Source organism: Geotrypetes seraphini, chromosome 1, assembly GCF_902459505.1.
Source record: "Geotrypetes seraphini chromosome 1, aGeoSer1.1, whole genome shotgun sequence".
NCBI lineage: Eukaryota > Metazoa > Chordata > Amphibia > Gymnophiona > Dermophiidae > Geotrypetes > Geotrypetes seraphini.
In genome coordinates, this window is record NC_047084.1 from 522,811,316 (window position 1) to 522,837,892 (window position 26,577).

Here is a 26,577-nt window from a genome sequence, read left to right on the forward strand (position 1 = left end):
TGCAAATGAGGGGAAACGGCATGCAAAGTAGGAAGGTCCTCGATTCACTAACAAAATTCAGGCACACCGACTGGGCTGGCCAATCTAAAAACAAGCGACTGCTGAGGACCCGTTGCTTGTGCAAAAACCCTGCTCTCTGTCACCCTGCTCTCTGCCCCGACTCTCCTGCTCTTGCCGCCCCGCTCTCTGGCCCAAATCTCCTGCTCTTGCCGCTCTGACTCCGAGGTTTTAACCCAAGGGTTCAAAGCGGGGTTAAGTTCCAGAACACGCCGCAGTGCAGCCCCGCTTTAAACCCATGGGTTAAAACCACAGGCTCGCGAAAAAAGTAAAAAGAGAAAAAAAAAGTTTCCAGCGTGGAGAGCATACACAGACCATCTACAGGCAAAGAAGATGGTCTGCACACGCGTCAGGATCGCTCTTCAGCGAAATGTGTGGTTGGTGGGGGGCGTGCCTCCGATCGCCACATTTGCATGAGAATTTGTTGTGGATCAGTCGGCCTACCACGGATCGCCCACAGATCGCATGGGATCGAGAAGGTTAGCGAATCCTTTCATGAAGGTGGGCTAGGGTTTTTAGCGCATGCACAAAATTACCGTGCGCTATAGTGCGCGGTAGCCGAAAATCTACCGCCTCCTAAAAAGGAGGCGGTAGTGGCTAGCGCGCTCAGGAATTTAATGCACGCTATTGCGAGCGTTAAGGCCCTAGCGCACCTTTGTAAAAGGAGCCCTAAGTTAGAGAAGGGTTCTTCCCTAATAGGGTTCTGAGGCTTTTCCTCCTCTCAACAACTGTGCATTAGCTGTTATACTTTTTTCATCTTTTGATTCACAAGCCATCTAATCCCCCCTCGTCCCAGGTACATTAGATAGAGTGTGAGCCCACCAGGACAAATAAAGAAAAATGCTTGAGTTTCTGAATGTAAACCACTTAGGTTGTAAGTAGCATATAAATACTAAAATAAATAAAAGTAAGTAGCTTATATATGCACTTAAAAACTAGGGGGTTTGTGCTTTCTTTTCTTAAATACTCAAAGAAGGTTGCAAAGTTCACTTTTTGATCATAGCAGCTTACTGCTCACTTTGATATTCAACACCGTACCCTATGCAAAGAAGGCAATGGCTGAGTATGTTCAAATAAGTAGAAAGAGAGATTTGGAGCAATAGGCTAACAGCTGTCTGGGGATTCTGCCATGGAGTCCGAGATGGAGTGTCTTGTTTATGGCGTGCAGCATCCTGCTAATACAATTGCAGATGAGTGGGAGAAGGAACAAGCAAATAAAACAAGAGACCAGACTTCCTTGCTAAATGATCTGATGCTCCTGGGAAGGTAAATGAAGACTGTCTACAGGGACGCTGAATGGGAGAATAAGCATGATACAGCTACTTAGAGTAGTATAGGCTTCATCCAATTAGAGACGCAAAGGGATTCCCTCACAAATGAGACAGGAATCAGCCATCTGCTGATTTCCTAAGGGTATCCTGTTATCGAGAAGGGTTTGGAGTGCATGAGGAATTCTTTTCTTTAGTCTTACACCGCATGCAAGTGTATCCAGAAATCCCTTACCAGGAATCATATTGCACCACCAAGGAGAATTTTTGATTAAGCATAGTGGAGGAGAGAAGTGACATAAACACAATGTGATGATAATAATAATGATAATAACATGTGGCACATATAACAGTTTTTTACAAACAAGAGTTCAAGGCAGGTCACAAAAAAAAATAAAATATTACAATTAAAATAATTGTAAAATATGAAATAAACATAGCCGTTAAAGAAATAATGCAAAAAGGGAGGTGTGTGTGTATGGGGGGGGGAGAAATGTACTTTGTATTAATATGTGTTTGGAAATAAGTGCTGATTTAATGTATTATTTGATTGTATATTGTTAGCACTTTGTATTTGATTTGATAATTAATAAAGAATTACAAAAAAAAAAGAAATGCAAAAGAACAATGGGCTTGCATATAATTAAAATAGAAATTTCTGTTAAAGAAAACTATAGAAACAATGAATGACTAAATTAAAACCCAACCAAAAAATTAAGGTTTCTTTTATCAAACTGCAGGCTGGTGAGGTAAATGCTCCAACGCTCATAGGAATTAAATGAACATTGGAACATTTATTTCGCCAGCATGTGGGATTTGGATGTGCTAGTATATGATGATCTTAAGGTGACCAAAAAGGTTGAAAAGGCGATGGTGAAAGCTAGAAGGATTCTAGGGTGCATAGGGAGAGGTATGGATTAATTATCTTAAGCTATGTGGATGATCTTAAGGTGGCTAAGCAGGTTGAAATGGTGATGGTGAGAGCTAGAAGGATGCTTGGATACAAAGGAAAAGGTATGGCCAGTAGGAAAAAAGGAAGTATTGATGCCCCTGTATAAGACTCTGGTGAGACCTCATTTAGAATATTGTGTACAATTCTAGAAACTGCACCTTCAAAAAGATATAAACAGGATGGAATCAGTCCAGAGAAATGCTACTAAAATGGTCAGTGCTCTACATCATAAGGCGTACAGGGACAGACTTAAAGATTTAAATATGTATACTTTGGAGAAAAGGGGGAGAGGGGAGATATGATAGAAAAGTTTAAATATCTATGTGGCATGGCAAGATGGCTGACTGATCGAAAGCGAGTGTGCAACCTCAATTGCATTTTCCCAGGCCAACTATGATAAAGCGCAAGGGCAAAGTTCATTTATACACAACAGCAGAATTAATGACGTCAACCCTGGTTCGGCAGACATTGATGAGCTATGTTACCCTAATTACTATGATGGAACATGATAAGGAGCTAGGCATTGGAGGGTCCTTTCTTGTAACAGTAGACACTACACTGAGTCCTGGACCTACAGATGCACCTCCTAGACCTGGATAAGTGGTCAGCTTTATCCAGTGATGAAATGCCATCAATGCTGTTCAAAAGTTCTGAAGAAGCTGGCATTTTTACCCATCAATGTCCCGATGTGATGCAGCAGGAGCTACTGAAGGCACCAGAGAGGGAATTTTTTTAGATGGCAAGAATAAAGACTCTGGAATCAACAATGAAAAAAGACTGGGAGGTTAAAATATAAGTGGAATCGATGAACTGAGAGAAGTTTGGAATACAATTGGTTCTTTGGAGAAATCTATGTTTGATAAATTTGAGAAGATATTAGTGAGCCCTGACTCTCTCCACATGTGACTTCATAGGCAAGGGGAAACAATTAAAGAACAAGAGGACAAGATCTGGCCTTTGGAACAGTCATTTTCAAGCTGTTTTTTTTAAAAAGATAATTCCATCACTCAGAAGAAATTAGAAGGATTAGAAAATTTTGAAAGGCATTTGAATCTGAGATTTTTAAACTTCCTAAGACACTTATGTTATCACCTTTGGAGATGTTAAAAAAATATTTAAATGAAGTCCTAAAGATATCAAAGGACTCTATGTCACTTATTATTAGACCCTATTATATAGGAGATTAAGAGTGAGCCTTAAACGTAGGAGAGAGGAATATGCCTGGAATATAACAGAGTTTCAATCTACTGTAACTGAATTTTGGTAGAATTCCGGAGATGTGCTTTCAAAGGCTACCTTGATCACCACCTTTGTTTTGGAACCTGATTCATTTGTATTTCTGCTATAGACATCAATTGTTCCTGGGACAAAAGATTAATGTATTTCCTGATTTCTTCAGAGCTACTCAACTGAGGAGAAAAGTGTTTTTGTACTTAAAACCTCACATGTTTTCCCTGGGTGGAACATATTTCCTATAATTTCCTTGCAAATATGTTATTAAATAGGTGAGGGGTGGGGTGGGTTTAGAACTATATCTTTACTGTCACAGAAGAAGAAAAGTGGGGATGGAACTGTACATATCAACATTTTATTTATTTATTTTGATTTCTAGCCCATCCTCCCCGAAGCTCAGAACGGGTTACATCAGGACATTCACAATGCAGACATTATACAAAAGCGGGAACATGACAGGTCTTAGAGAAGTGGGTACAATGGGAGAAAATTGTTTAAATTTCACAGAGACTAAGTTTGAGATTGGTCATTAAATACAGGGGCACAAAGACGGGTTACAGAAATGGGGAGGCAGTCTGTCAGAGTCGGTTTAGATGAAAAGATTGGTCTTTGCTACTCATCGCAGTTCAGCTGAAAAGTATATGTCTTCAAAGCTCTTCAAAAAGTATGGTCTTCACTGCTCTCCGGAAGGTCATCAATAAGTTCTGAGATCTTATCTGATTAGGAAACTGAGCTGAGATTTGAAATGACTGTATGAGCGTTTCTGGGTTGTTTCCATCTGAAGGGATTTTCCATGGGGGATGCACAGTCGTCTTTCTACAGTTAAGCAAAGGGGGTGATTGGGGGTGTACTGGTGTAGTTTGGAAGCTATGTATGTAGGGGTTATGTTGTGGAATCTTTTGTGAGCTATTACTAGAGATTTGAAGATGTAGCGTTTCCTGACACGTTGCCAATGTCCTGCTTGGAGAGCTGGAGAGGTGGGATCACAGTAGTTGAGGCCATATAGGAGTTGGATTGCTGCATTTTGGACCCGCTGAAACTGTTTGAGTTCCTTTATGGTGATGCCGTTGAAGAGAGAGTTGCAATAGTCTAGTCTAGAAAGAACATAGGCGTAGATGAGCTGGGTTAAGTCGGGTTTGGAGAAGTAAGGCTTAATCCTTCAGAGTTGTCAGAGGTAATAGAAGGAGGTGGAGACTACTTGTGAAATGTGGGCCGAAAGGGATAGTTGGCCATCCAGTATCACCCAGAGGTTGCGTACCTGGTCCTTTGCTGTTAGGTAGGTTGATTCCCACGTTAATGTCGGGCGGGTGAAGTTGATGCTTCTCTTTCTGATCCAGAGTTCAGTTTTAGAGGCATTCAGCTGGAGTCTGTTGGCTGTCATCAGCTCTTTAATTCGGAGAGGCAATGTTGGAGATTGAAGAGTTGGGAAGATCAGTTTTCACCCAGCGGGCTCAGTAGCTGAAAGTCATCTGCATAGGAGTGGATTTTAATGTTGTGCATGTGAGCAATATCTATGATTGGCCTAATGTAGAGGTTGAATAGGAGAGGGGATAATAGGGCACCTTGGGGGACTCCATATTTGATGGGTTTGGGATCAGATTTGCTTGGACCTAGTAGTAAAGTTTGAGTTCTTTGATGGAGGAGTTCTTGATTCCTAGGTCTGTGAGTCAGTGTAATAGAAGTTGGTGATCGATTGTGCCGAAGGCTGCACTTAAGTCAAGTAGCACTAGTATAGCGTCGCTCCCTTTATCAAGTATTGAACAGCTGTCATCGATGATATCCAAGAGGATGGATTCTGTGCTATGTCTTGCTCTGAAGCCATATTGGAAGGGGGCTAGGGCCAGGGTTCCCTGCTCTTCTATGAATGGTAGTAGATGGTGTAGAACTATCCTTTCCAGGAGTTTGGAGGCAAAAGGTATGTTGGACACTGGTCGGTAGTTGCCAGGGATGTTTGGGTCTAGGGTGGGTAGGTTTGATAATAGCTGATTTCCAGCTGTGAGGGATCTTCCCTGTAGCTAGGCAAGTTTTTTTTAAGATGAGGAGGATGGATTCTGCTAGGGCACCTGCCATGAATAGAAGGAGGCTGGATGGGCAGGGGTTAAGGATAGTGTTGGAGGGTCTGAGGTCTTTCAGGGCTTCAAGAAGCTTGTTGTGTGTGGCCAGGTATAACTGGGAGAGGGTTCTATTTGGCACAGTTTTAGGAGTGAGATAGAATTGAGTTTATTAAATACAATCATTTGTTAAATACAACACATATAGAAATAATCATCAGTTTATCTTGTATATTCTTTCAGACCTTACTGTCCCAGAGCATTTAAAGAATTTCCTGGTAGCTAGGACAACCCTAGTTCTGATAGTAGATCCTCTCTCACAGTAAATGTGAATCCTACATAATAATGCCTCTTTCTATTTGTAATTGTTAAGCTTTTGGAAGAAATCTTTACTAATTTAGGGTATGGAGACTCCACCTGTACTTTTTTCCTTACCCCTCCCCCCATTATTATTTCTCAATTTTGAGATTGTATAACGTTAGCCATATTGATATTTTATTTCTTTAAAATGCATCTTTAATTTCTTCAATTATGTCTAATTACTAGATGATTTGCATTTTTCTGTTTCAATTCTAATACTTCAGTTGTAATTAAAACATCTATAAATAATAATAATAAATACCTATGAGGTCACTCTCTTTCAGTTGAAAGGAAACTCCAGAGTGAGCGTGCATGGGATAAAGTTAAGAAGTAATAGGCTCAGAAGTAATCTAAGGAAATACTTTTTTACAGAAAGGGTAGTAGATGTTTGGAATAGTCTCTTAGTAGAGATGGTAGAGACAAATACTCTATCTGAATTCAAAAAAGCTGCTCTTCTACAAACTCTTTAGACTCTCCTTTCAGGTACACCACTTCAGGAGTCTCCCTCAGCACAGGGCCTCTGGCGAGAGAAACAGGATAACCAGAAGCCAGGAATCTTCTCTCTCCTTCCCTTTTATAGCACATCCCCTCCCAAGAAAAAGGGCCTCCAACTCTACCCTCAACTTTTTATTGTCCACACACACAATTCAGTGACTCCCTGAAAAATCCCATACTCTCTACTCCACAGCAGAGGCATTTTTCAGGGGGGGGTCACACTCTCCCTCCTTAAAAAAAAAAAATTATTTCCTATACTACCCAGAAATAATTTTTCCTCTTTGCCACCCAGTGGCGTACCAAGGGGGGGGCGGGAGGGGCGGTCCGCCCCGGGTGCCAGCCCTGAGGGGGTGCTCCCGGCCTTGCCGTTCAGTCCCCCCCCCACCCCCAAAGGACCGCTCGCCCCACTCACCTTCCTGCACCACCTGTGAAGCAGCCCGCAGCAGGATAGCGACGTCAGCGATCCCTGAGCTGCTTGGGCGCTGCTTCCTGCGCCACGGTCCCGCCCCTCCTCTGACATCAGAGGAGGAGCGGGACCACAGCGCAGGAAGCAGCGCCTAAGCAGCGCAGGGATAGCTGACGTCGCTATCCTGCTGCGGCTGCTTCATAGGTGGTGCAGGAAGGTCAGTGGGGCGAGCGGTCCTTCGGGGGTGGTGGTGGGGGGGACTGAACGGGGCAAGGCCGGGAGCATAGGTAGTGCTGCTTCATAGGTGGTGCGGGGAGGCCAGGGGGGCGAGCGGTCCTTTGGGGTGGGGCGGGCGGGCAGGCAGGCAGGCTTTCAAGGGGGAGGGGGGTGACAGGCAGGCAGGCAGGCCTTCTAGGGGGAGGGACAGGCCTTCAAAGGGGGGGCAGGCAGGCCTTCAAGGGGGGGCAGGCAGGCCTTCAAGGGGGGGACAGGTCTACAAGGGGGTGGGACAGGCCTTCAAGGGGGGGACAGGCCTTCGGGGGGCTGCAGGCCTTCAGGGGGGGTGCAGGCCTCCGGGGGGGTGCAGGACTTCGGGGGGGTGCAGAACTTCAAGGGGGTGCAGGCCTTCAAGGGGGGGGACAGGCCTTCAAGTGGGGGACAGGCAGGCAGGCCTTCAAGGGGGGGACAGGCCTACAAGGAGGGGGGACAGGCCTTCAAGTGGGGGACAGGCAGGCAGGCCTTCAAGGGGGGGACAGGCAGGCAGGCCTTCAAGGGGGGGACAGGCCTACAAGGAGAGGACAGGCCTACAAGGGGGTGGGACAGGCCTTCAAGGGGGGGGACAGGCCTTCGGGGGGGTGCAGGCCTTCAGGGGGGGTGCAGGCCTTCGGGGGGGGTGCAGGCCTTCAGAGGGTGCAGACCTTCAAGGAGGTGCAGGCCTTCAAGGGGGGACAGGCCTTCAAGGGGGGGACAGGCAGGCAGGCCTTCAAGGGGGGGAAAGGCCTACAAGTGGGGGGAAAGGCCTACAAGGGGGTGGGACAGGCCTTCAAGAGGGGTTCAAGCCTTCGGGGGGGTGCAGGCCTTCGGGGGGGTGCGGACCTTCAAGGGGGTGCAGGCCTTCAAGGGGGGGACAGGCCTTCAGGGGGGTGCAGGCCTTCGGGGGGGTGCAGACCTTCAAGGGGGGACACAGGCCTTCAAGGGGGTGGACAGGCCTACAAGGTGGAGGGACAGGCCTACAAGGGGGTGCAGGCCTTCAAGGGGTACAGGCAGACCTTTAAGGGGGGACAGGCCTTTGGGGGGGGACCCTGGTTTAGAAGTACACGGAGGGAAGGGGGTGTTCAAAGAGATGTGCATATGCCAAACTTTGGGGGGGGAGGAAGAAATAATGCGTCTGAAAATAGAGGAGAGGGAGAGAGATGATGGACCATGGGATTTAGGGAGGGAAGGAACAGAAAGGGAGAGAAATTGGACACAAGGGATGGTGTGGAGGAGGGATAGAGATACTGGATAGGAGGGTAATTGGGAAAAGAAAGGGAGAGATGGTGGACTCTGGGGTGGTGGGGAAGGAGGGAGAGATGCCCGATGAAAGGGTAGTTAAGAAAAGGTGGATCTGTGGAGGGAGATGAAAAAAAGGAAAGATACCAGACTTCCTGGGGAGGGAAGGGAAATGGAAAGGGAGGACAGAATTGGCAGATGGATGGTTAGCACGCAGAAAGAAGAAAGAAGGAGACCCTGGCAAGCAAGTTATCAGAAGAAAACCAGAGCCTTGGACCAACAAGATTTGAAATATAACCAGACAACAAAAGGTAGAAAAATTAATTTTATTTTCTGTTTTGTGATTATAATATGTCAGATTTGAAATGTGTATCCTGCCAGAGCTGGTGTTGGACTGCAAACGTGAGCTAGGATTTAACAGAGAGAGGAAAAGTCCTTTTTGTTTCTTTATTTTATTTACACCACAGTGCCAGTGTGGTTAGGAGAAGCCAAAGGGGGTGAAAAAGCTATAAAACCCACCAGGAGTTTTGAAAAAAATCACCCAACTGGGCAGGAAAATCGAATTGAAAAACCAATTCAATAGGCTGAATTGAATCGAAATTTTTTTTCCTGAATCTGGCAGCATTAGTTTGCGCTACTGTCTTAGACTTTAGGACCTGGGATTGGGGAGAGATGGCATCCTCAGTACTTTATAATGCAAGTGAAACGAGGATTTGGTCAGACTTTTGAAGGGTCTGCAGAAAAAAAATATTGTATGGGCCGGGGACATGAGACAGCAGGAAATGGGAACTTTTCTTCCTTCTATTTTTGTGAATGGAAAGGCTGAGGATGTCAGAGAGTTCAGTTAAAATATGTGCTTTATAAGAAAGTTCACTGTAAGTTGCTGCCTTTATTTTTTTTCCGTTAGCTTTCAGGAGGAGGGGAAGACTAAAGGGGACTGAGAGCTGCGTGGGGAAGGTGAGAGTTAGCCCCGCCCACCCCCTGCGCGTCACCAGCGCTTCACCAGCAGCGCTACTCGGCTCCCCCTTAAAAGGGGGAGGGCCAATGGCGTGCAGCCATTCGGCGCGCGGCGAAGGCAAGTGGCAAAGGCGCTCGCCTTAGCGAGAGCGCCTTTGCGAAGATGCCTTAAGAAAGCGCTAGGAATTAAGGCCAACAAATTAGTAACCCCAAATTGTAAGTTGTAAACTGCTATTCACACACGGATGGTTGCTTGGAGCTGAAAGGAGGACAACAAATTGGCAGGAGGACGCACACAATTTTCTGGTAAAAGAGGTTCACATATAAAACACAGGCAGCTCGGAGGATGCAACAGGTTATGAACACCCACGGAAGCCATAAGACGAACTTTCCAGTCTTCTGCACCGGCTGCAGTATGTATGACTACCTCCCCTCAGGGACTATGGCATACATTTGCAGTAGGTGCAGGGCGCTGGAAAGCCTGAAACAACAAGTCTGGTTGCTAGAGGGAACCGTGAAGGAACTCGAAGAACTTCTCAGTCATAAGGAGGAAAAGCACAAGCAGGAGAGGATGATAGTGGAGTCCAGTACCAGTGAAGTGATTGAAGAATTGGAGAGATACATCGAAGATGCCCACCAACAGATTGTGGAAATCCCAGGGCTTGAGATCAGAAACCAAACAACCCAGGAGGATGCAGTAATTGATACAGAAGGAGGCACCAATCCATTCAGAAGAGAAGATAGACCATCTGAGGATGAGCCACAGAAGACGGAAGACACGATTTACACCATGGATACGGACCTAAGACCCCAGAGGAACCTCAAACTAAAGAAGATTGGGATCATAGTTGGAGATTCCATCATAAGAAGTGTGGACAGCCACACTGCGGGATGAAGAGAGGATAGACTGGTTACCTGCCTGCCTGGTGCAAGAGTGAGGGACGTGGCCAGCAGGATCACCAGGATCATAGATGGAGCAGGAGGAAAGGATACCGCCGTACTTATCCACTTGGGAACCAACGATATTAGCGGACGGAAATACGATAGGGAAGTAATGAAGGACCAGCTCCGATCACTCGGAAGGAAATTGAAGGTCAGAGATGTGAAAGTGGCTTTCTCGGAAATCCTCCCGGTGCCGAGAGTGGACGCAATGCGACAGGAGGAACTGAGAGAAGTAAATGCCTGGATGAGGCGATGGTGTGAAGAAGAGGGTTTCGACTTCGTGCGAAACTGGACATCATTCTGGGGAAAAAGCAGGTACTTTAGAAAGGACGGTCTACACCTCACCAAGCAGGGAGTGAGAGTCCTAGCTGAGAACATGAAGAAGTTCATTGAGAAGGCTTTAAACTAAAGACCAGGGGAGAGCCGACAGTCGACAACCAGTCGATGGCCCGGACACCAGGATATCCTGAAGATGAAACTTCAAAAAACCACACAGATATAGGAGAAAAACAAGATGAAACTACGGGAGGCAATGAAAATGAAAAAGATAAATTGAATACAAAAAGGGGTGGGAGAACCACTAAATCCAGGAAATTAGCACAAACAGATCTTAAATGTATGTATACAAATGCCAGAAGCTTAAGAAACAAAATGGGCGAACTGGAAGAACTAGCAAGGAATAAACAACTGGATATCATAGGAATAACAGAAACATGGTGGAATGAAGAAAATGTATGGGACACGGCTTTGCAAGGATACAAACTATACAGAAGAGATAGGATTGGGCAAAAAGGGGGAGGCATTGCTCTATACGTCCAGGAGGAAATAGAGTCTGTTAGAGAAGGGGAGATGGAAGCAAATGGTAAACTAGAGTCCCTCTGGATAAAGATTCCTGGACAAAAAGAAGCAGATATACAAATTGGCCTCTATTATCGACCACCGGGACAGACTGAAGAAACAGACAAAGAAATGATGGAGGAAATTCACACTGGATGTAAATCAGGAAATGTAACGATCATGGGGGACTTCAACTTTCCGGGGATAGACTGGAAACTGGGAACGTCAATCTGCGGCAGAGAGACAAAATTCCTGGAGATGATAGGAGATTGTTTCCTTGAACAAATGGTGGGTGAACCGACAAGAGGAAACGCAATCCTGGACTTGGTTATAAATGGCATTGCTGGAAGGACTGCAGATGTAGAGGTTACAGCCCCGTTGGGAACAAGTGATCACAATATGATCAATTTTACCATTGGCATTAGAAAGGGGAAACCAATCAAGACTAAAGCCACAACCTTTAACTTCGAAAAAGGGAATTACGACAGCATGAGAACCATGGTTAAAAAACGGCTCAAGAAGGGCAAAGCAGAAATCCATTCAGTTGAACAAGCATGGTCTCTATTGAAAAACACCATCATTGAAGCACAGAATCTTTACATACCGAAGATATCCAAAGGTAGGCGGAAAAAGAACAAAGGTGAACCTGCTTGGTTATCCAAAGAGGTGAAGGTTGCAGTAAGGGAAAAGAGGAACTCGTTTAAAAAATGGAAACGGGAAAAAATGACGGAGGCCTGGAACCGTCATAAAATCGACCAAAAAAAGTGACATAAAGCGGTAATAGAAGCCAAAAAAGACTATGAAGAAAAGATAGCGCAAGAAAACAAAAACTTTAAGCCCTTTTTTAGATATATAAATGAGAAGAAACCAGCAAGAGAAACAGTGGGCCCTCTCGATGACCAAGGAATGATAGGGTCAATCAAAGAAGACAAACAGGTTGCTGATAGGTTAAATTCATTCTTTGCCTCTGTCTTCACAAATGAGGACACTACAACAATGCCAGACACTGGGAGGGTATTCACCGGAGGCATAGAGGAGAGCCTAACAACAATAAATGTGGAGTTGGACATGATTTACTTTCAGATTGACAAACTAAAAAGTGATAAATCCCCTGGACCGGATGGGATTCACCCGAGAGTTTTAAAGGAACTCAAGATAGAAATTGGGGAACTACTAAAATCCATTACTAACATGTCAATTAGAACTGGGCAAGTACCAGACGACTGGAGGATAGCAAATGTCATCCCAATTTTCAAAAAAGGGTCAAGAGGTGAACCAGGAAACTACAGACCAGTGAATCTCACATCGGTTCCTGGGAAGATAATCGAAGCACTAATTAAAGACCGCATTGTACAACACTTGGAAAAGCACAACCTAATGAGAGCTAGTCAACACGGCTTCAGGAAAGGGAGGTCATGTTTGACAAATTTACTTCAATTTTTTGAGAAGGTTAACAAGCAAATAGATAGTGGAGATCCAGTGGACATAATTTACTTGGACTTCCAAAAAGCGTTTGACAAGGTTCCGCACGCAAGGCTTATGAGTAAACTGCTAAGTCATGGAATAGGAGGAGAAGTGCATGGATGGATCGGAAATTGGTTAGAGAACAGAACGCAGAGGGTAACCATAAATGGGAAATTCTCGGAATGGGAAAAGGTGACCAGCGGCGTGCCCCAGGGCTCGGTTCTTGGTCCCATTTTGGACATTTATAAATGACCTGGAAGAGGAAACATCTTGAAATATAATCAAGTTTGCGGATGATACAAAACTATGTCGGGCGGTTGGCTCTCAAAGGGACTGTGAGGAACTTCAGAAAGATCTAAATCGGCTGGAAATGTGGGCGATAAAGTGGCAGATTAATTTTAACATAGACAAATGCAAGGTGATGCATCTGGGAAAGAAAAACAAAGAACATGAATACAAGATGTCGGGGGTGACATTGGCCAAATGCAAACAGGAAAGGGATTTGGGGGTGCTGATAGACAGAACCTTAAAGCCATCGGCTCAATGTGCGGCGGCGGCAAAGAAAGCAAATAGGATGTTAGGCATGATTAAGAAGGGGATCATGAGTAGGTCGGAAGATGTTATAATGCCACTTTACAGAACAATGGTCAGACCACACTTAGAATACTGTGTCCAATACTGGTCTCCATACCTTAAGAAGGATAAAATTCTGTTGGAGAGGGTGCAGAGGCGAGCCACGAAACTAGTCAAAGGCATGGAGAATTTAAGCTACAAGGAACGCCTCAGAAAACTAGGACTGTTCACCCTCGAAAAGAGATGACTGCGTGGGGATCTGATAGAGACTTTTAAAATATTAAAGGGATTTGATCAAATTGACCAGGAAGCAGCATTACTGACATTTTCAGATGTGACGCGGACAAGAGGTCATAGCCTAAAACTGAATGGCAGCAGGTTCAGGACAAATGTCAGGAAGTTCTGTTTCACACAAAGAGTGGTGGGCACTTGGAATGCTCTCCCGGAGGTGGTGGTGGCAGAAAATACTGTGCTGGGTTTCAAACGCAAGTTGGATGCACATCTTCTTGCAGATCATATTGAGGGATACGGGAAATCCGGGTCTCCAAAAAGAAGCACCTAAATGGGCCTCCGCGTGTGCGGATCGCCGGACTAGATGGACCTTGGTCTGATCCGGTGAAGGCATTTCTTATGTTCTTATAATAATGTGTTTTATAAAGTTTATAGCATAGCTGGCCTACCCAGTGAGGTGTTCCTAGTGGTGGTGGTGGCAGCGTGTCAATGTGTTGAGAGGAAGAGGTGGTCTGGGAAATTCTGCTGAGCAAACTCCGGGCCCATTTCCACCCCCCAGTTAGTCCACTCCACTCAACTGGTTCACACACTGAGTGGGTCTTTGGGTGTTGTTTTGGGATCTCTTCCAGTGGTTTATCAGTATCTCCTTCTGGTCCAAGGAAGGAAACTTTGTTATCCTTAGCATTGACCTACAGAATATGTTTGTAACAGCTCTGCTTGTGTGGCATTAGGCTATGTAGTGATCGAAAGAAAAAATCAGACCTTTGCACATTTTTGCACTATATGGTGGGTGTATGAGAAGATTCACATTTCCTGCACAGCTAAGTCCATGTGAAGTTACCTTGTGCTGTATTTGACATCTAGCAAGGTCTCTGTTTGAAAAGAAAGATCTAAACTTAAAAATGAAGTGGCCAGAAGTTATGGTAAAAGCAGATAGTGTAGCTGGTTTTAAGAAAGATTTGGACAAATTCCTGGAGGAAAAGTCCATAATCTGTTATTAAGACATGGGGGAAATGTCTGCTTGCCCTGGATCGATAGCATGGAATGTTGCTACTCTTTGGGTTTTGACCAGGTATTAGTGTCCTGGATTGGCTACCATGAGAATGGGCTACTGGGCATGATGGATCATTGGTCTGACCCAGTTAGGCTATTCTTATGTTATGTTCTCATCTGTAGGGGCCTTTGTTTTCACTTCTTATTTTAATGTATTTTTTTTCTGGGAACTTATCAGTGTTTTTTATAATGGGAACAAAAATGGAAGAGAATTAATGTGTGTGGGATGAGGGGGTAACTAATTTCTTCAGCTAAATAATTCAATCCACTTCAAACAGACATAGGAGAACTCACGCACCATTCACACACCCTCCAACCAAAAACGTCAAAAGAAAAAAACTGTTCGACAACCTCCTAGCCATTCGAGCTGCAACACTCGACCCCCAACTCTACAACCAATTGACATCGACCACAGACTGCAAAACCTTCAAAAAGAAATAAAAACCCTTCTATTCAAAAAACACATAAACCGAACTAACACAATCAGAACTGTCCCAAGCATCACCTGCAACTACTCCATATGTACTTCTGATGTTATGACAATTCAGACATAATTTATGTTATGTTATGTTTAGAATATAAGAAAATTTTCACTGCCTGTTTCTATTCTGACCATTTATTCCGTTTCATGGTCATTACAAAAAATATTTTTTTACAAAGGGGGGTGTCAAAAAATGATGGGCCCCGGGTGCCACATACCCTAGGTACGCCACTGTTGCCACCTATCCCCCCCATCTTCCTCCCAGGAGCCCAGGCCAATTACACATTTTTTTTTCTTTTGTGAGTCCCACCACAACTCAATCAAATTTTATTTCAAATCACATTATCATCATACATCATAACTTTTCTTACCATATTTACCATTTAGTAATTAGTCTGCTGTTTTGTTCTTAAACAGTATTATGTTCTCTCAACTTTAACCTACTTCGGATACATCAATACACTTCTCCTTCCGTATTCGTGGGGGATGCAGGCAGAACATAGCCGTGAATACCAAAAAACCTCGAATAACTTTTTGTATGTTATTCGCGTTTTTATGGTAAAATAGACCTGAAAAAGATAATAAATCATGAATAACTCGACCTGTGATTTGCTCCGTACAATGCCGGGAGTAGCGATTTCCTTCAGAAACCACTGGGAGCAGCAATTTCCAATGTGAAATGCTGGGTTCAGTGATGAAAATTAGGGGGCGGAGTCAGCAGCCAATAAATCGCGAATAAGTGAATCCGCGGGTACGGAGGGAGAAGTGTAATTATTTATTGGTTTCTTCAAATATTAATTTTCCCTCCGTTTCTTCTCAGCTACAATTTCTTCCTTAGAGAACATTATTCCAAATGTTTTGTTTTTGAAATATACATACAGTTTCTACTTATCCATTAACTCTTTAACCTCTGTATCTTATATCGTCCAATCTTAATGACATTTTTCCAAATGTGATTCTAGAGCATTACCTTATTAGCAGCTTATTGAATTCTCTTCACGCTTTTCCTCTTTCTTGTTTTTTTTCTTTCAATGTGATAGTAGAGCACTACTCTACTAGCAGTACATTGAAGTCTCTCTCAGGAGCTCAGCCAAATCATCAATCATTCACACTTTCAATTTTCCAATACAAGCAACATATTTTTATTAACTGCCAGTCCTCAACTACATTATTTATGCATTGCTTCCTTAAATAATAAATTTTTCTAGGCCATAACAAATTTGTACCTCATAAACCAATATTATCTTATTGTTAAGAACAATCTTCTTAAACCTGGTTTCAACAATGAGGTAACACAGTTGTATGTATTTTCCTATCCTATCTGAAACTTTTAACAGAATCTTCTATTCTCTCTTCAAACATTTCACACTGTATAGTCCAGAAAATATTTTATTAGTCCATTCACCCATACCATTGAGATCAAGTTTTTACTTCACCAGTGGAAGGGCACGGATGACACTGTAAAACTTCTTCTGGTAGTGTCTACCACTTCCACAAAGTGTTTCTGATAGGCTGGCTGACCTGCCAATCTAGCCACTGTTGTTGCCCTACTCCTTTGTATTTGGCATTCTCAGTGTTATAAGCCCCGGAAGATAGGTCAGGCCGCATACGACTGAAATTTTCTTCCCAAACCCAGGCTTCTCTTTGGGCCTCAACAATCACCATTACATGGAGAGGAACATATGGGTACCACAGTTTCCATACTAAGCACTGGAGGTAGCGCTCCACTCTACTGAATCTGGTTAATTTTCCCTCCAGCCCTTCCTAGCTCAACCCAGGGACTCCACAGGTACTCCCTAGATATCAGGGTATCCATCCGGGGAACAACCCCCTCCTCTAATAGTCCCACGGAAGGCACATCCTTGATTTCAACTCTGGCCAATCTGGTCTCCGCACTTGAGGCTGGCCATAAGTATTTCAGCAGTGCAAGCTGGAAGAGATGAGTTGTAGGAGGAATCGCAGCCAAAGCAGCAGTTCCCAGTAGAAGTTTGCAGGTGAAGCAGCTACGGCCCACGTCACGCTGGACTCAGGTCAGACAGGTGTACCAAGAGATTCCACAACCCAGGTACCTAACTGAACCTGAGCTTACTTACCCAGGGACAATAAATCAGAATGAACGTGAGCAAGCAGAAATAGAAATGGATTCTGAAAATGAGCTGCATTGACAATGCTGTAATGAAGGATTTCATGGAAATTTAAGAGGGCTGAGGAATTGAAAGGTGCTGATCTAAAATGCTGTTTAAGAAGGTAAATGTAGCCGCTATGTAGACTTACAGTTAAGCAGCAGTTTAAAGCCTGGATTGAGGGGGAAGGGCTGCAACTGTAGAGACTACTGGAAGTTGGGAGTTTGGTTTAAAAGTGAAACTTGAAAGCTTGCTGGCAGTACCTCTTGAAGATAAAAGTTTCTTTTGTTTTTTTTTCCCTTTGGCTTTTGAAAGCAGCTTATGGAAAACTAGTTGGACCCTGTCTGAAAACTGTGGTGAAGATAGATGTTATAGCCAGAAGGTTCATCTGAGTAATTTGATATAACCCAGTTAAAAGATTCTAGTTTATAACTTGAAGGGTTCATGGGCAGGTATAATTCTGGGAGGAAGAACTTGCTCATTTGAGCAATGCAGAGAAAGCTCAAAGGTAGTATTAGGTTTATTTCCTGATAATGAAATGTGGTGGAAGAGTATATGAAATGCAGTTTTTACCATTTATTTGAATTCTAAAGACCATGTGTGAGGGCCTATGTTAGGCCACTGCCTAACTTAAAAGACTTTGAAGAATTGAGGCCTATTCCAAGAACAGAAGAAGGGCAGAATGATATTGGACTGTGCATTCCTGCCCAGACAAATATATGAAGTAGTTTTGTGAGCCTGTATTTTTGGTGGAGCTAAATATTTTGTTGGTTTTTTTTTTTTTTCCTTTTCTGACTGGAAATATGCGCAGAAAAACGCTGTAAAACAAAACAAAACAAAAACACACTCTCCTACTGCACTATTGGACGAATGGGAGAGGAGGAGAGAAGCAATGTCAAATTTTTTTCAATCACGCATAAAACATGCCTTTCTCTCAAAAAAACTGCTATAATTCAGGTAAATCTTGTAATTTGTTTTTAATGTAAAGTTTAATCAGGACCCATAGCCAGAAACACACAAAACAATGGTATCATGCATGTGCTCAAGAAGAAACGGCTTATAACAAGCGCGCATGAAACATGCCTGTCTCTCCCCAAAAGACAAAAGAAGTTTGATTTTACTACCCTCCACTAAAAATATATAGATATACTTTTTTTCCATTAGCCACAGTCAAAACACAAGTACTGGCACTGTAACGTCACCCCCGGATCAGTCACTGCTTTTTGTCACCAAAAGCTGACGCCGCTCTTCGAAAATGCCTCAGCGATTTTTTTTTTTTTTTGTTCAAAATATTTTTATTGATTTCATAGTTATAGAATAGAAAATATACAACAAAGGCTTCCGAGGAAGCCTAACAAGAAAAACCAAGTGACAGCTCCCTTCAGTACATCATATCACAATAAGAAATATTATCGATACTCAAGGATAGAAGCAACAAATAATAATGAGAAAACTAACACAGTCGCTGGAGAGCTCATTTCAATGTTAAAGAGCACATTTGCATGCCATTGTCAGAGACTGCAAGAAACCTCACTAAAGACAGAAATAATCAACAGTACTCCCCCGATATTCGCGGGGGTTCCATTCCAGGAACCCCCGCGAATCTTGAAAAACCGCATATATGTTTTTTAGCAGGGGAGACAGGAGAGGGCAGCCAGAGAGGCAGGAGAGGGCAGCCGGAGCGCTGGCGAGTGAAGGAAATCACTCGCGGTATGCTCCGACAGCCTCTTCCTGCACTAACGTCGGGTCTCACCAGTCAGGAGCTGCTTTGACACGCAGGAAGAGTCGGTCGGAGCATACCGCGGTCAGAGCATAATGTGAGTGATTTCCTTCACTCGCCGGCGCTCCGGCTGCTCTCTCCTGTTTCTCCAGCTGCCCTCTCCTGCCCGGTCATTTGCAGTCGGAAAATACCGCGCATGACTGCAACTGCAAATCGCCGACTATAAATGTCCGGGGGAGTACTGTATTTTGATTATCTGCCACTAAAATGCGTGCAGGCTAAACCACTGGAAAAGTTTAGCAACGACATTAACGTTTTGAGAATCTTGCCCTGAGTTGCACTCTTTTTTCCTTATCTGTGCATGCTAAATACAGCCTTTAGGACTAACCGCTCGATCATGTTTCTAAGTGGTGCAGTGCAAGATGATATGTCAATCTGACTTAGCTAGCATTTTGCACTTCTGAGTGAAACTCAGCATTCACTGGAGCTTCCCTATGACACTATTTATAAGTTCAAATAAATATTACTTAATTTCTACTTATTTCAGCTGTGATTTGATGTAAGTAAGACTAACTTTAACATTTTCTGAAGATAGCTTTAGATTCAGCATGCAAAACTGCATTATTTGGTCACTAGTAGTTTGTAAACTGAAAAAAATAAAAATTTGCCCTAGACTTGCCGCACCCTAATTGGGATTGTCTGATGCAGGGGATCCTGATCATGGGGAGGAAATCTGATGTATTAATGTGGCATTCTAACTCTGAGTGGGGGGTAAGTTTCTCTCACCTACATGCTATACAAATGTGTCCATTTGGATAGGAGCCAAGTGGAATCTTATTTTCTTCTTAGAGAAGTAACTTGCACAACATGTACCATATTTTTCACTCCATAAGACGCACCTGACCATAAGATGCACCCAAGAATTAGAGGAGGAAAACAAGAAAAAAAATTCTGAACCAAATTCTCCCTGCCAGGCTCTGCACCCAACCCCACACTCCTTGCCAGGCTCTCTACCCTGTCCCCCTCCTTGCTAGGCTCTGTACCCTGTTCCCCCTCTGGTGGTCTAGTGCTAGGCTGGGACAGGGCAGGCCGGGACAGGGCAGGCAGGCCTAGTGGCCTAATTGCAGTCAGGCAGGCCTAGTAGCAGTCAGGCAGTCCTAGCAGCCTAGTGACAGGCAGGCCTAGAAGCTTAGGGTTATGCCTAGTGGCAGGGCAGGCAGGGCTCCCACCCCCCGAAAGGGCTCCCCAACCCGAGGCAAGCAGGCAGGCAGGGCCCCCCACCCAGAGGCAGGCAGGATCCCTACTTACCTTAACTCTTCCGGCAGTCCAGCACTGTTGGATAGGAGGTTTCAGCCTCTTGCCCTTCTCTCCTGCTTTCTCTCCCCGAGCGTCAGCAGCAGTGGCAATGCGGCAAGCAGGCAGGTGTGAGCTTCTCACTTCCTGCCTTTTCCCGCGCCACTCTGTGAATGGCTCTCCCAGTTCTCTATCTGTCTGTATGCTTTCCTTCCTGATCTCTCTCTCCTCTCCCTCTCTGATGTCTTCCTTCTTGTTCTCCTTCTGCTCTCTGATGCGTTCTTTCTTGCTGCCTCTCTTATCTCTGATGTTCCTTTTCTACTACTACTTATCATTTCTATAGTGCTGCTAGACGTATGCAGCGCTGTACATTAAAAAAAATACAAGAGACAGTCCCTGCTCAGTAGAGCTTACAAACTAATCAACGGACAAACAGAACAAGTAAGGGGTTAGGGAGTTTCTCAGACAGGCAAACTGTCCTCTCCTCTCCCTCTCTAATGCTCCTCCTATGCCTTCCTTTTCTGTTCTCCTCCTCCTTCACCATCCCCTCCTCTTTGTCCTCTCTCTCTCTGCTTCTATCCTCCTCCTCCTCCTTCTGCCTTGTCACTCCTCTCCCTCTGTTCTCCGATTCTCTCCTCCTTCTACCTTGCCTCTCCTCCACCCTCTGATGCTTGCCTCTCCTGACTCCCCCTCTGGTGCTACCCAACGCGTGGTCGGCACCCATTGGCTGTTCTGTGCGAGACCTGCCAGCGACCGGATCCAATGGAAAGCAACCATCTATTAGAGGCTTGAGTCGGGAGTCAGCAAGGAGCTGCGCGGCGCTCTTAATGGCTGGTGCTTCCGGTAGAAAGAATCCCACGCCTCTTTCAAAACCGCCACGCTCCGGCCCAGAGCCCCTGGCCAAGGCAACGGTGCTGTTGTGGACTGACAGCTCGTCCCTGCAGCATAAAGTACTTAGTTGTGGCTGCCCTGGTGGCAGCGGGATGCGCAGCCGGCCCAGTATTTTAAGGAGCAGTTTGAGGATGGAGGTAAGGAGGCAGCGTCGCTTCGCGAGCACGAGCTCGCTTACAGAGCGGCGCGGGACAAGACAGGGAGTGAGAAATTCACACCTGCCTTCTTGCCGCTCTGCTGCTGCAAGTGCCGCTCATGGAGAAAAAGTAGGAGAGACCGCTGGACCGCACGTACCGCCGGAGAAATGAAGGTAGGGGGGGGTTAGTTAGTATTCTCTCCATAAGATGCACCCTTATTTCCACCCACTTTTTTGGGGGAAAAAAGTGCGTCTTATAGAGCGAAAAATACGGTATGTGAGATGGAGAAGTTTAAATCCCAGAGCTGAAGTACTGCAGAATGCACCTGTTTTCCCCTTCTGGAATGAGGCTGCGCAGGTAAATGTCAGACCAACCCTCATTCTGCCCATAGACCGCCCATTCTACCCTCACTTCAAAAATAAACGTAGATAGTGAAATCACATGTAAATATCTTGCTTTCTGAAACTCAGTTTTACATGTGTGTGCTATATGCACATTAGGGTGGTCCAAAACATTAATTAACACATTTTGTTTGTCCACAAGGTTGAGTTTATTCCTTTACATAAATGTGAAAAACACAAATTTTACTTAAAATAAACAAAGTTTAGGGGTCGCCCCACATCACTGTTTTTATAAACCACCACTAAGCTTAACAGTATATTGTAATTCTTGTGTACGCAGCAAATAATCAATGGTCTATGAGATAAGTGCCGCCTTTGATACAGAAGGAAATTTCTTTCGGTGACTGCCCACTAGCCAAAGAGCAAATTGCTTCAGTTCTTCATCTTTTTGTCAAAAGTATCATTGTATTTTTCAATGAAGCTTATCCCTCGTTCTGCTGCTTTATTAACAACAGTCAGCTTGGATGCCCAATTCCAAAGTTCCTTGAAAACTGGACCGTCAGTCCACTCTGTGGGATGTTTCTTCAGGAATATTTTCGCTTATGTTGATCTCCGTATGACAAATCTTTCAAAGGTGAAGAGAAAAAAAGGGGGAAAACAACACCATAAAACTGAATATGTAACCACAAGAGTGGAATTGTCCAAAACAGAGAGATGTGCATTATAAAAAAGTGTTCTCCAATCCGTCTGATGATATGAAGATCTCTATTGTTCAAAACATCTAAATGACACATTCACGACTCAATGACTCGACATGTACATGTTTCGGCCCTCAGGCCTGCCTCAGGAGTCTTAAAGAGCGTAATGGCTGAAATGCACAAAACACTGGCACTCAACTGGAACTGACTAAATAGTCAATCATGGAAGAATACCATATTGCTTATACATCAGGTTCTATTGATTAACACTGCTTGGTGCTTGGACAGAAACCATAGATGTCTGGAAATGGCTGAGGATGCCTTGTTTGCAACAGTTTTACTTGTGTAGTTTCTTCAACTTCCTAACGCAAGAATCTATGCATTGTGTTGGTGTTCTGGCTCGATCCCATACCCCCATCGCTGACTCATATGCCAACTTATAGTTTTCCGGTAAACGTTTTCCTTTGTCGTAGTGATGAAAATTGACCGGTCAAAGAACATCCAGTCCAAGTGGCAGTCTAGCAGTTGGCAGCTGATACACTTGCTTCCCAAAGAGCCAGATCGCAAACTAGACAATGCCATACAAATTAATTATGCACAATCACCTACATACACAACACACAAGCAAACAGTGCATGCTGGGGTGATATCTAAATATTGTTTAATCAAGCTGAAATTTGACACATGTTAGTTTATTAGTCCTTAAAACCTAGTATTTGTCCTAATGTTGTTGTGCGTTTTTTAAACTGTATTTTAGTCAGTAGATGGTTTTAACATTTTTGTACACCGCTTAGAAGGTTTGATTAGGCGGTATAAGAAATTTTAAATAAATTTTAAACTTGAAGTGGACAAAAATAAGCCTTGTGGAGATAGAATTAACAAGGCTGATTTTTTTTTTTTTTTTGCATACTACCATGGACCACCCTAATGCACATATACTATAAGTGGGAGAGGGAGTGTGTGGTGCAGTGATTAGAGCTACAGCCTCAGCACCCTGAGGTTGTGGGTTCAAATCCTACAGTGCTCCTTGTGACCCTGGGCAAGTCACTTAATCCTATTGCCCCAGGTACATTAGATAGAGTGGGAGTCTACTGGGACAGTTAGGGAAAAATGCTTAAGTACCTGAATAATTTGTAATCCACATAGAATTGTAGGATATGCGGAATATATATTAAAAAAGTGCTGAGCTTTTCATGGGACAGAAGCTTACAATTTTACTTATCAGCTAACTAAGATGGAAGTGCTAATTTAAATTACTTGCTGTGTGTTGTACAATGAATGTCTTTTCTGCCTCAGCAAAGGAAGTATGGCTCATGCATTTGAATGATGGTATAATCAACTGTGAAACCTTGGGATCCCTATTAAAAAACAAAACAAAACCATACAGAGAATGGAACAGCTTTGGTACTGTAATTTACTTCATGAAATAGAAGGTGATGCTTTTTTTTTTTTTTTTTTTAAAGAGATCATGTTCCTGAATCTAAAGCAAACTATTGAATTATACATGTCATTTTGTAAATTCATTAATGTTTCTTATTCCAGGGTATACTTGAATATGCAGTTTCACTCTGTATCACAAGAAGCTTGCTATAAATCCTATTCGTATTGCAAAGGAGTAATATTATTTTCTTTGACAAATTACTACCTTCAGAGATCACTACATTCCCGTTCATTTGAAATTGCTGATGAAGAGAAAGGGAAGAATACAGTTCGAAAGCTATAAAAGTATATGGTGCATTTTCTGTAGTAGGATCTGCAGTTAAAAATATGCCCAAAATAGGAGAGGGCGCGTACTTATGAAGAAAAGGCAAAAGAAAGAAACTAGAATGAAATATTTTTTCTGTTTTTTTCCCCTAATGTCATCATTGATGCACAAACTAGAGGGGACAATTTAAACTTTGAACACAGGAATACTTTTTATAAGTTGGAAAGATTCTATACAGTATATATTTCTAAGCCAGTGATGAGAAAAACCAACAACCCAAAAAACAAAATCTGAATTGGGTTTTAATCATTACATAGAAAGTTTAGAAGTGTAGCCTGCATTTCAAAGACATTCTATATTAGAACTGCATATAATATGAAATTATGTTGTCTGTCAAACCTGGCTTCCCTTGCACTGTTGTATCTATTGGTGTTCATGCAGAGATCGCGCTGAATGGCCCCCGCACTGCTCCCGAATCTCATTGAGTTCCTATGAGCATCAGAACCAACCCAGGCCATTCAGCGCGGCTCCCCGCACTAGAAACTACTATCACAGTTTCGTAGAAGAGAAGGTTTATCAAAAACAAACTCCCCAGGCCAAGAACTCTAGGTTTATACCCCATAAATTATCTTCTTCTAGCCTGGGTTGTTCTAGATAAGTCAGGAAATATACATGCTGATGATCCCAAAAATTGCTGATATATATATACAGTAGTGGAAATAAAGTCTCAATACCATATTCTAGATGTAATTACTTCTTATGACGATTCTAAAAATTCTGTCATGTTTAAGGATCCCTGTTGAATGGCTTCTTGGTTTTCTTCCCCTTTACCAGATGGTAGTTTGGAGAAAGAAAGGTAAATGGCCTTCTCTATTGGGGAAGGTTATCTTCGGGTAGATTCAAATATTTCCTCAGCATTCCCATAGGAGGTACTAAAGGAGATTTAGGAAAATTCAAAAATCATTAGTTATTCTTTCTAACTTGATTTTAGAAGGTGTTCCATCTTCTTGTATAATATTCCCCTTTCTTTCGATTCAACAGTGGTAAACTCCCGCACCTGAGTCTCCAAATTATCTATTTTGGTAGCTTGTTGATCCTGATGCTGAGCCAGACCATCTTTCTGTATTACAAAACCAGACAATTTATCTGAAAAATTTTTAAATTGTACCTGAAGGGAATGATCCATGTGAGACAAAACTTCCCATAGAGAGTCAAAAGTGACCACTGCCGGTTTATTTAATCCCCTCTGCTCCAAAACCGCGATGGTAGATGGCAGGGGCTCCCCCTGCTGTAGATTTTCATTCACCATTATTGCTCCACTTTTTTTGTGGAGCTGGAGATGACATTGCGAGTGGTATCCCCTCCATGTGTGAATCTTCCATACTTCTTGCCTGTGCACACTGCAGAATCACCTCTGGGTCACGGGGAAGGGGACGGCCTCAATGATGCTGCTTCCAAATTTCTTCCTGTCAAACTTCCAGGAGTGTCCAAATTTGCAGTATCATTGAATGGTGAACCCCGCAAGCCTCCAATGTGGACTGTTTCAGTCGGGGAAGTTCGACTGTTGCTGGAGGGTATAGCTTAAGCTTCGCCTTTCGTTTCCCCATTTGTCCAGAGTTCACTTCGAAGTAAGTGTTGCTCACATGTCCTTAACTTCCAGCGCCATCTTGGCTTCCTTTGTTCATTATTTTTTACTCTTGCTTTGGATCATAGGAAGTGATGCCATTTTCTCTTGCTTTCTTCTGGGAAACAACACCGCAGCCATCTTTGTGAAGCAGGTGAGATGCCACATTGTTGGTGCTTATGAGTGCAGGTATTTTTAAGACATTATCTTTGAATATGACTGTTTACTACACATTGTTTATCGAGTACTAATAAGGAACATACTGTATGATCTTTTGGAATTTTTCAGCACATCCACACCCTGAGGCAGCTTATAAGCGAAACGCTGGCCATCGTCGGTGTGTTTGATTTCCAGTACATACAAACACATTTTTCCTAGTTTATCCTGCAATTCACATGGATTGTTCATAGCATTGGATGTATTTTTCAATTACAAGGGGGGGGTGTCAATGAGGTCCTGGAGATCCTACCACCTGCTTTCAGTAGGGTAGAGGAGGAATTCTGAGGCTTTTTCCCCTGCATTTGTGCTGGATTTTACTACACAATGCTAGAAAGTTTTAGCGCAGGCCAACAAGGTAAATGCTCTGATTCTCAGAGGAATTCTGTGAGCATTAGAACATTTACCTCTCGGACCTAGGCTAAAAGCCTCTAGCGCCATTTAGTAAAAGGAGCCTTTAGAAATTTTCACATGCTGGTGCATATATTTGCTTATTTTTGCATTAAAATCATTATATTTGTAACTCAATCATTTTATATGACTCATTGTAGTCTCTTGTACTAATGTTTAAGTAAATGAGTGTGTTTGCTTGTTAAATGGTATTTAAAACATTGCTAGGTTACTTTATATTTATTTATTTATTTACCAGATTTATAATACACTTAACAATATAATTGATCAAAGTTATACAATCAAGATAGGCATGAACAAACAAAACAATTAGCAAAGCTAATAAAACAGATAGTCACCCTGAAGGCAGCCAATAAATAACAAGCCAACTGGAAGAGAAGACAAAGACCTATAAATAACATAGAATGGAAGGTTTAGTTAACAGTGGAGTAGGGTCCAGTTTCCAACAAAGGCATCCAAACATTAGATGTCCTTGTTGGAAGCTGGATTCTACACTATTGCTAATATCAGAGCCCCTACACGAATGTCACAGAGTCAACCCTGTTCACTTGTTCCCTGGGTATCATT